Source organism: Montipora foliosa, chromosome 3 (assembly GCF_036669935.1).
Source record: "Montipora foliosa isolate CH-2021 chromosome 3, ASM3666993v2, whole genome shotgun sequence".
In the NCBI taxonomy this organism is placed as follows: Eukaryota; Metazoa; Cnidaria; class Anthozoa; order Scleractinia; family Acroporidae; genus Montipora; species Montipora foliosa.
In genome coordinates this window covers 43,159,942-43,169,941 of record NC_090871.1, presented here as the reverse complement: position 1 = coordinate 43,169,941, position 10,000 = coordinate 43,159,942, and the positions used below count along the sequence as shown (strand labels likewise).

General features: G+C 38.3%; 1 pseudogene; it reads left to right on the top strand.

The window, feature by feature from the left end:
- The first annotated feature begins 5,487 nt into the window (after positions 1 to 5,487).
- LOC137994862 (uncharacterized) overlaps positions 5,488 to 10,000 on the top strand; it is a 25,009-nt pseudogene continuing 20,496 nt past the window's right edge.

The window sequence follows — 10,000 nt, the reverse complement described above, 5'->3', positions numbered from 1 at the left end:
TGTGGAATGCCTTAAAACCCAATTTTAAATTAAGTGAATCTCTTATCATTTTTAAATGTAAAATGAAAGCCTTCCTTTTACATCAATTTTTAAGGTCATAAATTTTATATGTAAATAGTTTCTTAATAATTGTTTATCAATAATTTTTGAGCATTTTTTAAGTATCTTTATTATTATTATTGTCTCTGAAAAGTCCCCATGGGGAGTTGACAATAAAATTTGTATTGTATTGTATAAATAATTATTATGAAATGTCACATTACTTACTTGAACAAAGACAAAACTCTTGTGTCACTTATCATAGAATTTGGTTGAACGGTTTCCATGTCCTCCTTGTATATCTCTAGCCCAGAAAGTAGCTCACTCTCTGAAGGTGCGGCAGGGGTACTGTGCTGAGAGGATAACAAATCGATAACTTCATGACATTCTAGTTTAGAAGGAAAGATGTTGGTGGATTGGCATGTTTTGTCATCTGCTTCAGAGCTGGTCCTTTGAAACGCACTGGGGACGTCTTGAGAGTTGATGGCCTCTACATCTTGTGATTCGTGTGCCCCTAGTGATGAATCTATACGAAAATCCCCAAGACGCAAATAAACAACTGGATAAATTCACTGACAAAATAATGAGACAAATATTTATAATACGTACAGGAGGTTAATACCTGGCAATACTGGCCAAGATAGAACAGTCATCAGGAAGGGGAGGACTTGACCTATCCAAAACCTCTCAAGTTTGTCACACACACATTTAACATGAAGGTTGCATCATAGGGTACCTCGACAGAGACGATTCCTTGCTTCGTCCACACAACAAACTGTCAAAGTCTCAGCCCACTAACAAACAATTGAACCTGAATTTGAAAATAGTATTTTGAAGTTGATTTCAAAGCAAAGCCATCGCCATTTCTCATGCCACCAATTTCTGGGTTTAGAGATGGTTCTTTTGGGTGGAGATCTCTGTGTTTCCAGGGACCTTTATATTCTACGACAGTGTTTGGGCAACCTTTAGAAAACTGGCATTTCTGAATATTATCCACACTTGCTCCAAGGAATGGCTTTGACTTTGAAATCAAAAAGCCCTTAGCAATCAATTCCAGTTTGTGGTAGGTATTGCTTGCAACCCACTTATATGCATTGCGACCACTCTCTTTATGAAATAGCCCCCACTCTCTGGCATTTTGTGGTTCCATTGTTTTCTGCTTATGACGATGTAGGGATATCTGTGCTGATGTTATGGCTTGTACCAACTTTGTGACATTTTCAGCACTATTTTTCTCAAGTCCTTCTTGGCGGGTGAGGACTCTCTTGCAGTTTGAGGCTGTTTTGAACCCTGTCTTGTGTAAATACCAGTTATCACATTGCCATTACTTTGTGGTGGTGCTCTCAATGTAGTTAATTTCTGTATCACTGAAAGAGAACAACCTCAAAACTTCTTCCAGCAAAATGTTTGGATCATTTCGTAAAAGCTCTTCTAGCTTAAGCTTCATGATACCACTCCCAAAGGAAAGGAAAGGAAAGGAACTTTATTCAAGTGTCTAGTCGATCTAGCGCTGGAGCGCGAATTGGGGACACTATAAACTGAAATGAACAATGAAAGTAAATCAAGTCAAATGTTGGTTTTTGAGGAGAGGGGAAACCGGAGTGCCCGGAGGAAACCTCTCGGTGCAGAGTAGAGAACCAACAAACTCAACCCACATATGACGCCGAGTCCGGGAATCGAACCCGGGCCACATTGGTGGGAGGCGAGTGCTCTCACCACTGCGCTATCCCTGCACCCTGCACCCAAGCTTGTCTTCACTTGATTTAGTGGTTTTGCCAACTTTATCTGTGTCTGCTTCTTTGGTGCAGTAAAGTTTTTTTTAAATAAAGGCAAGATAACTGGACTACTAGTTGGTAATTGGCACATTTTTCGGGTAAAATGTCTGAGATACTCCTCATCTGGAGGATTAGTGTCTTCTGGAGCATGGACATGTATTTGGATATTTTGGGAGTATTTGTGTTCACGTTTTCTTTTTTTGAAAGAGGGTTTTTTTGCTTTCTCAATCAACAGGTCCTTCAGTTTGCAAGCTGCAGTACTTGCTCTTTGTCTGTTAACCCAGGTGCATGGACCACTAATTACGCTGTCTTTTCCACGAGTGTTCACCAAATCTTCTAGCAAGTACATGGCAGCTGCAATGTGTTTACATCCACCATCTCGACCTCCCTTGCACTCGCATCTTGAAGGAAGTACAATACCTCTGTTAGCACCTCTACCCTCAAGAATGAACCAGATATAATAGTGATCTTTTCTTTCATCCATTTAGATTTTCATGAAGGGCTTCACTTTAGCTACATATACATGGACACCCACTTCGTTCAACTGAACAGTTTGCAAAGATTCCACATAACCCTCATTAAATGAATGATAATCATCGAAGGACTTGTAAGCGGCTAGTCCGTGTTTGTCATATTCAGTGGATTGGTAAATTAAATGGTTGAGTTGAAGTTGTTCGTGGTCTTCATTGAGAATGGATTAGGAATTAACATATCGTGAATTAATAAATTATCTGCCTCGTTGGTTTTGTCTTTTTGAAGTTTGGATCTACTGGTAGCATCATTCCTTCCACTGCAGCGGCGATTTCAATCAGGGAAGACTTCAAATAACCCCTCACCGAAACTCCACACTCTTGCAAATATTTCTTAAGTTCTGCGACATTCATTGTGTGGAAATCTCTCTTACTAACTTGCTTAGACATGGTGAACCTGTAACTGTTGCGAAGTATTGCAAACATGACTTGTTAAAGTTAGCGAAAACTACAATGAGCGACAAAAGTAGTTGAGACACTCGTAGAAGAAGACGCTTTTTGATATACTTAAGCATTTGCTCTATTTTATTTGCATCTAGTGTTAATTCTCTGATACCCTTGGCCCCCCAATTCAATGTTGTGTAGGCGCTGTGGTTTGTGCAGTCGAAGAAATAGAAAAATCAACATTGTTTTGGTGGAATGGATCCAAGACGCAGAAAATCGAATTTTACCGCCAAGTGCCTCAACACTTTTGTCGCTCATTGTCTGAAACAGTAAACTTGTTTCTTTTACAATAACCGCTGTAGTACTTAATTGAAATTCCTGCTATCGCTTTATTCCGGGATTTGGATTCTTCTCATGGAAAAATTATGGCAAGCTTACTATTTAAGGAAATTATCACCTTTTTTGGAAGTGAAATCTTGCGTGACATTCGTGCATGACATCGCCAATTTAGGGTGTCGGTCATCTCCACCTTACTTCTCTCCGAAAAAGGAATGAAATAAAGTAATTGTTGAAATACAAACTACCGGGGGTACTCCCAAAGCAGGCTATCTTGGAGTAATTCAAATGACCACTGTACAGGAAAATCAACGAGTAACCACGGTCAACCACGGTCAACCCCAGGTAACTTTTGAACTGACTAAATCAATCTTAATAGTATTCTCTTTACCATCATTTGGTTACTTGTGGTTACTGGTGAAAAAACTACATTTATCTGCATTAAATAATCGTTATTACAAGCTGAACTGAAAAAGGAAGCAAAAGCTTTGTATAATAGGAATTAAAATGAGACACTATGTTATAAAGGTAATTTTTGGGCTAAGAAGGCACGTTTTTATTGGTTTAGCAACAGTTGACTGTGTGTAATGACATCATTTTTACATCACACTTGTGTGTTAGAAGCATTCCGTTAACAGCATTCTGTTCAGTGGAGAAAATTACATAAGATCACTTGTTTCATCACACTTTTGAACTTCATGTCATGACTTCTCAATGTTTTATCAGTGGTAAAGCGTTAAAGATAGAATAAATAAATTAACTTTTCGATTTGAATGGTTTACCAATGGGAAACCGTTGGAAATTCGCCCAGTAAAAGTGTAACCATTGGTTGATATAAAATTTGATGTGCTCAGTAGAATGCCATTATGAAAATGATATGTACATATTGCTGTGACGTCATTATGAGGTCATTTGTAATAGTAAAGTATTGTATTGAGGTCAGACATCAGAGATTTTTGCCAAAGAACGATACAATTTCTGTTTCTTCGTCAAAATATGACAACTGAATAGAGAAACACTTGTAGCCATGATGGCATAGTGTGAGAATTGCGTTGAATGAAAGTGAGGTAGACACTTGAGTGAAAAAGTGGCAATAAACACCACCTTGAGGGCTAATTATGGATCCATTTATTAACGGGATACACCAGGTTTCGTCTTTGTATCGGAATTCCGGTGAGAAAAAAAACACTTGTCATTCTTTAGTCAGAATCACTCTTAACCACGCATTTAGTCGCTTTTGTAAAAATAAACTTGCTGGAGCTGGGATATATAAAGGAAATCACCACAATTTGCTTAAATAGCCTCCAGACAATGAGTGACAAAAGTAGTTGAGACTCATAGCAAAAGACGCTTTTTGATACTTAAGCATTTGTTCTATGTTATTTGCATCTAGTGTTAATTCTCTGATACTCCTGGCCCCCCAAATCAATGTTGTGTAGGCGTTGTGGTCTGTGCAGTCGAAGAAATAGAAAAATCAACATTGTTTTGGGGGAAAGGGGGGGGGGTGTGGTGAAAATGTATTCAAGACGCAGAAAATCGAATTTTACTGCCAAGTGTCTCAACACTTTTGTCACTCATTGTAGCTATTTGGCCTTTTCAATCGAATACATTAGAAGGCTCAAATCACAATCATTCTGTTTTAATACTGACCTCATAGTGCATATAGATATATATGACATTTTTAATACATGAAGGTTTTCCTAGTGACATAAAGCGAGTAACACCTTTGCTTCCTTTGGCCAAGTATCAGAAATCTAATGTGGGCAAACCCTATTAAACTCACCCCCCTATGCTTAAATCCTGTCGAAATAGGAGTGTAAAACTATTAAGTCCTGCGCCAAATCCTAGTAGTGTCTCCATTGCATCATTCGAAAGTCCCACGCATAAAAGAGACCGAAATTTTATGACTTTTATGTACATTTCACCACTCCGTCTCACTATATGTCCTTATGTCTGATCTGCTGGAATATCCGAACTTTCAACCTTTGTTTACATCAAAAGTCATGTGACACTACACGTGACAGCTGATGCTCAAAAGGTGAATTAGCCAACCCTGTAAAGCTCCAATCACACACAGAGATGATCGGTATGGCTTAGCCCTGTTTGGTAGAATTCCCCCAAACAAATAGAACAACAGTTTATTGCAAAAATGTTTAAATATAACAACGGCATTTTTATGGCATTAAGGCCCGGTTCAAACGTCGAACTTTACATGTGCCGAACAAGTTGGACATTTGAATCATTTAGGATCCACACTCTTGTATTAGGGTAGACTCTGCCGTTCTATTCGACTGAGCATGTCGATTAGAACAGCAAAAGATCGACTTCGATTCATATGTCGATCTTCACATGTGCCGAACTTAATGCATATATTAAGTTAGTAATTTTTTTCCCACAATCCCACTAGTTTTTTTGTTTTTGCCATGCGCAGGAGATTATATTCGAAAAAAATGGCAGGGAAAGAACAATCTTATTCTTCGTGCTTCAAGAATACAAAATATACTTGTTTGAGGTGCAAGGAATACTTCTGTATGCCCTGTTCTGTCTTCGAGAACGATGAAACTGTCAGGGGCTGGAAAATGGGCAGTTCAGCAGCATATTGTGAGCCATGTTTCAGAGAAGTTATGGAAGAGAGGGAAGTGGCCATTGCTGGTAATGATTGTAATGAATCCCGTGAAGATCGAGTTCCTGAGAAGCAAGAAGAATGACCTTCTATGAAAGAAGATAAAAGGCAAAGGTCAGTGTAAAAACAGTATATCCACATGTATATATAATTTCGAATGGGAAAGAAGATACTGATCAATGCTATATCATTCATGTTTCTATTGCCATGTTCAAAAGGTTGTTATTATTCCTGTAATCTTTAAAACCTGTTTCCCAACAATAACAAACAAGTGCAGTAGTCAACTACTCGTACAAACGTTTTTAAACGAATGTTAGGGACTTCTCAGAAATTAGCAGGGGGGGAGAGGGGGTGGAAACAGAGGGGGGGTCACAACTTTTTGAGCCTCAGAAAAGGGAGGGGTCATGAAAAATGGGCCGCTAAAAGGGGGAGGGTCATGCAAATATATACCAGTGATCATGTAGAAGTTCACCCACAGAAGAAAAAGGAAGTTCTTTATTTGGCAAAAATAAAAAGAGAAAATAAAAGAACAACGGTTTAGGGAACGTAATGGATATAAACTGTGAAGTACCATAGCAAGAATTTAACAAACATCTAGTTTTCATTTATAACGATGCTAAATAGTCTTATTGAAATTATGAATAACGTTGTTATCAATGTTAGTAGAGTTCTGGCTATCCTATTCATCACTGTTTCAGCATCACCATCAATGCTGCTGTGAGCATCTTGATCATCATCATTTATCTCATCAGCATCACTTTCATCATCATCATGATTTTCATTTAAGTTGAAGCGTAGATATTGCTTGATAATGTCCTGTGATTATTTGGTGAACAATCCCTTTTCACAGGCATATTGGATATATGGCCTTTGTGTTTTGAGGAGCCCACTTATTCCTTCATAATGAAGAGATAATGGGCCAATAGGCTCTGTAACATCATGCAACTCTTGCTGAGGTGCAATAGTTTCAACAACTCTTTTGCAGTTAGCTTCCATTCTTGTTGCCCTAGCTTTCTTTGCTGTCCTTTTATTTTGCTTTTGTTTCCTTTTTTTACTTGTTGGCTTGAAATACTGCACCTTAAAGAGCCTGGAACATTTTTCTTTCAATTCTGTAAGGCTGTTGTTAATATCACGTACTCTTGTTTGGAGAATGGTGATTTTGCCAATCTGTTGTTCAAATAACTTATGGGTAGCTTCCTCTCCATGTTTTAATTTCCCTGAAGAACTGAACAATTTGTTGTCCATAATTTTAACTTCATCAAGAAGAGATCTCAGCTTTGAAGTTATTTGTGTGCCTTTCTCAATGTTGTTGGTAATTCTGATATTATCATTAGGAACTAAGCTATAACCTCCGTCAAAAACAGCTCCTACTGTGGCAGGATTTTCTTTATTCATCATGGAGTCTATTTGTTTCTCAATACCATCAATTTGTTGCTTCAATTGGTAAAGCTGTCGTCCTGTCCCATGAAATTGTTTTACAAAGTCTTTATGATTTTGACAGTGCTTGTACTTTGCCTTGTAAAATTCAGGAAGAAAAGAAGTCATAAACAAAGTTCTTGTTGTATTTGCATTAGGGATGAATCCCGTTGATGCAGATTTCCATGCAGGAGGTGGTCGATATGGTTTAAGAGGTTCCATATGATTGGTAAGCTGAACAGGGTGGATCTGGGGCTGAATCGAGTTAGTAAGTGTACTGCCATTGGAATACTTCAATCCAAATTCATGCTTTTTTCGAGTAAATCGCTGTATCTCAATATCAGTAAGACCTAAAAATAATTCAGTTGTAGAGCAATGAGAAGTAAAGCTCTCCCAATTTGAATATCAGTGTCGAAACGAAATACAAAACGAGCTTAAAATTACCAAACTTGTGTAGATCTTCAACTTGTACATCTGCTAAATGGTCAAATTTGTACATCCCGAACCTTTTAAATAATGCCTCAAACTTTGCCAAGTCCGCAAACTTCAGAAAAGTAGATATCAGCTGATCATTTGAATTCACACATTCACTACCTTCACAAAGTTGACTCGCCATGATGGCTGAAAGAGACTGAAATTTCTGAGCAAAGGAGTAAAATCAGGTTAGAGCCTACTTTCACAGAAAATCGTAGGAAATCATTGCAGTCGTGCAAAGCTAGTGAGAACGAGGAAAAGCTCAAAGGACTTGCTGTGTCTTTTAGAAAAAACAGTCAAAACTCGAATTTTGGAAGGTCTGTTGTACATTCTTAACCAGCTTTTGGCATCATATGATGGATCTAAAGCATTTGGATATCTCCCGTATAATGACACTTATGGTATATTTTGTGGTTTCATGGAAAGAGAAGTAGAGGATAAGGAATTTCAAAATCACCTTTTGCATGAGGAATATGGACTGTGTGTTTATGTGATAAACGTGCTTGACAATCGGTACATTATTCTGCAAAATGATACTGTAGCTATAGACAAGTTTCTCTTGGAACTTGACCAACTTCTGTCAAAAGATACGGCGGATAACTTTTCAAGATTTGATTTGAATGTGGAGTCATTAAAGAGAGTATTACAGTCTATGGATACAGAATACGACAAATCTGTTTTGAAAGCCATGATTTTTGCTACATTTTCAAGGAAGAAGGTTGAAGAACTAGGCATTAAGCCAGATAATGCTGTTAAGTTCCTCAATAAAGTTGTGACTGCATCAACTGAATGTGAAAGAGCTAATGAAGCAGCAGAGGACATCCTAAAACTACGAGATGGAGAGAAATTTAAAGTAATTGATGAAAAGATAACAGCTATTGACAAAATCCTAAGCAGAAGAGAAAGCTTGATATCTGAAAGAAAAAAAGCAGATCTCATTGCAGAAAAGTCAAGCCTTGAAGACAGAAAAGAAGGCATACAGAAAGTCCCTCAGAGTCTTAGAAGACTGCAACAAAGGAAGCGAAGATTAGCTAAAACACTTATTAATGAGAACAGAGTGAAAAAACGAAAACTCGGCCCAGGGGCAAAGACGTCATTGGATACTGAAGATGAAGAATTCATAGCACGTTCTATAGAAGAAACAAGCACAGCACATGGTAGACGTCATGATACTGTACTTTACAGCCATCATCGCGTTAAGAAATGCCACTGTTTGTCACTAGCTAATTACTTAACAGAAGTAGACCGAAAAATATAAATTCCAGGGCAGCAAAGGCACATTGTGGGAAGTCTCTTTTTTGTTCCAAAAAGCCCCCTAAGACTGAAACTGAACTAGGTCTAGCAACCCATCATCAAAGGGCACATATTCGCAATTGTAAGCTTGACATGTTCAAAGAAGAGAATAGGGCTAGAAGCCTAATGATCAGTTTTGATGACAAAGCATACATCAGGCCTGGAAGTGATGTGGGAGCCAGGAATGTCAAAAAGGGAGTAATATATGATGTTTCCGACCCTTCAAAACAAAAAGCGCTTCCCCACCATGAGTTTACAGAGGCAACAGTACATCAAACAGCATCTTCTTTTAGGTTTATAAGAGGCAAAGTTGCAAACATTGAGGGAGAGCAAAAGTTTATTCACGAAGACGATCAAACAATTGTTACTGTGCGTCCAAAGAGCTACATTGGAAGCTCGGGAAGTGTATGGGCCTCTTATCAACTTAAGATTAAATGGGCAGTTCATCAGGTTTTTGAACAATCTACAATATCACCACCAAAGTTCTCATTGCCTGTGAGGAAATTTTGTCATCGTGTTCATGATATTTTATTATATTTGAAAGATTGCACACTCAGAAGTGACGTCATGTGTGTAACAAGTGGCATCAATTGTCAGTTTAAAGAATATGAAATGAAAAAGCTAAAGTGGTTGAAAAACGAGCTGTCTGAAGCAGTTAGTATTTTCCATGAAGAGAAAGAAACTCTCACCCACCATAAAGTTGCCAGTGGAACTAAGCTCACAGGCATCATCAACGACATCCAGGAAGTGAATGATGACATCGATAAGACCAGCTCAACATTAAGTGCAAATACTCTCTGGGAACATCAAGAAAAGGCTGTTAATCTTTGCGATGCTGTGATTGCATTCATCAACAGTCTCAAGTTGCCAACACTCTGTGACCATATTTTGCAAGCAACAGATGCTGGTCCAGGAGTTGGGGTCACTAACATTGAGGTTAAGTACAGAGACATTGAGATGTCAAGGATTAATGGCTGGACTCACATGAACAGGATTCACTGGGCACCACACGATTCAGGACAAAACGAAGCTGAGCGTTCCAACGCTCCTATAGGTGAAACTTTGGTTGATGGCAGAGCATTACACTGGGAATACTTTCAATCAACCGATCTCATTAGTGAAGAAGAACT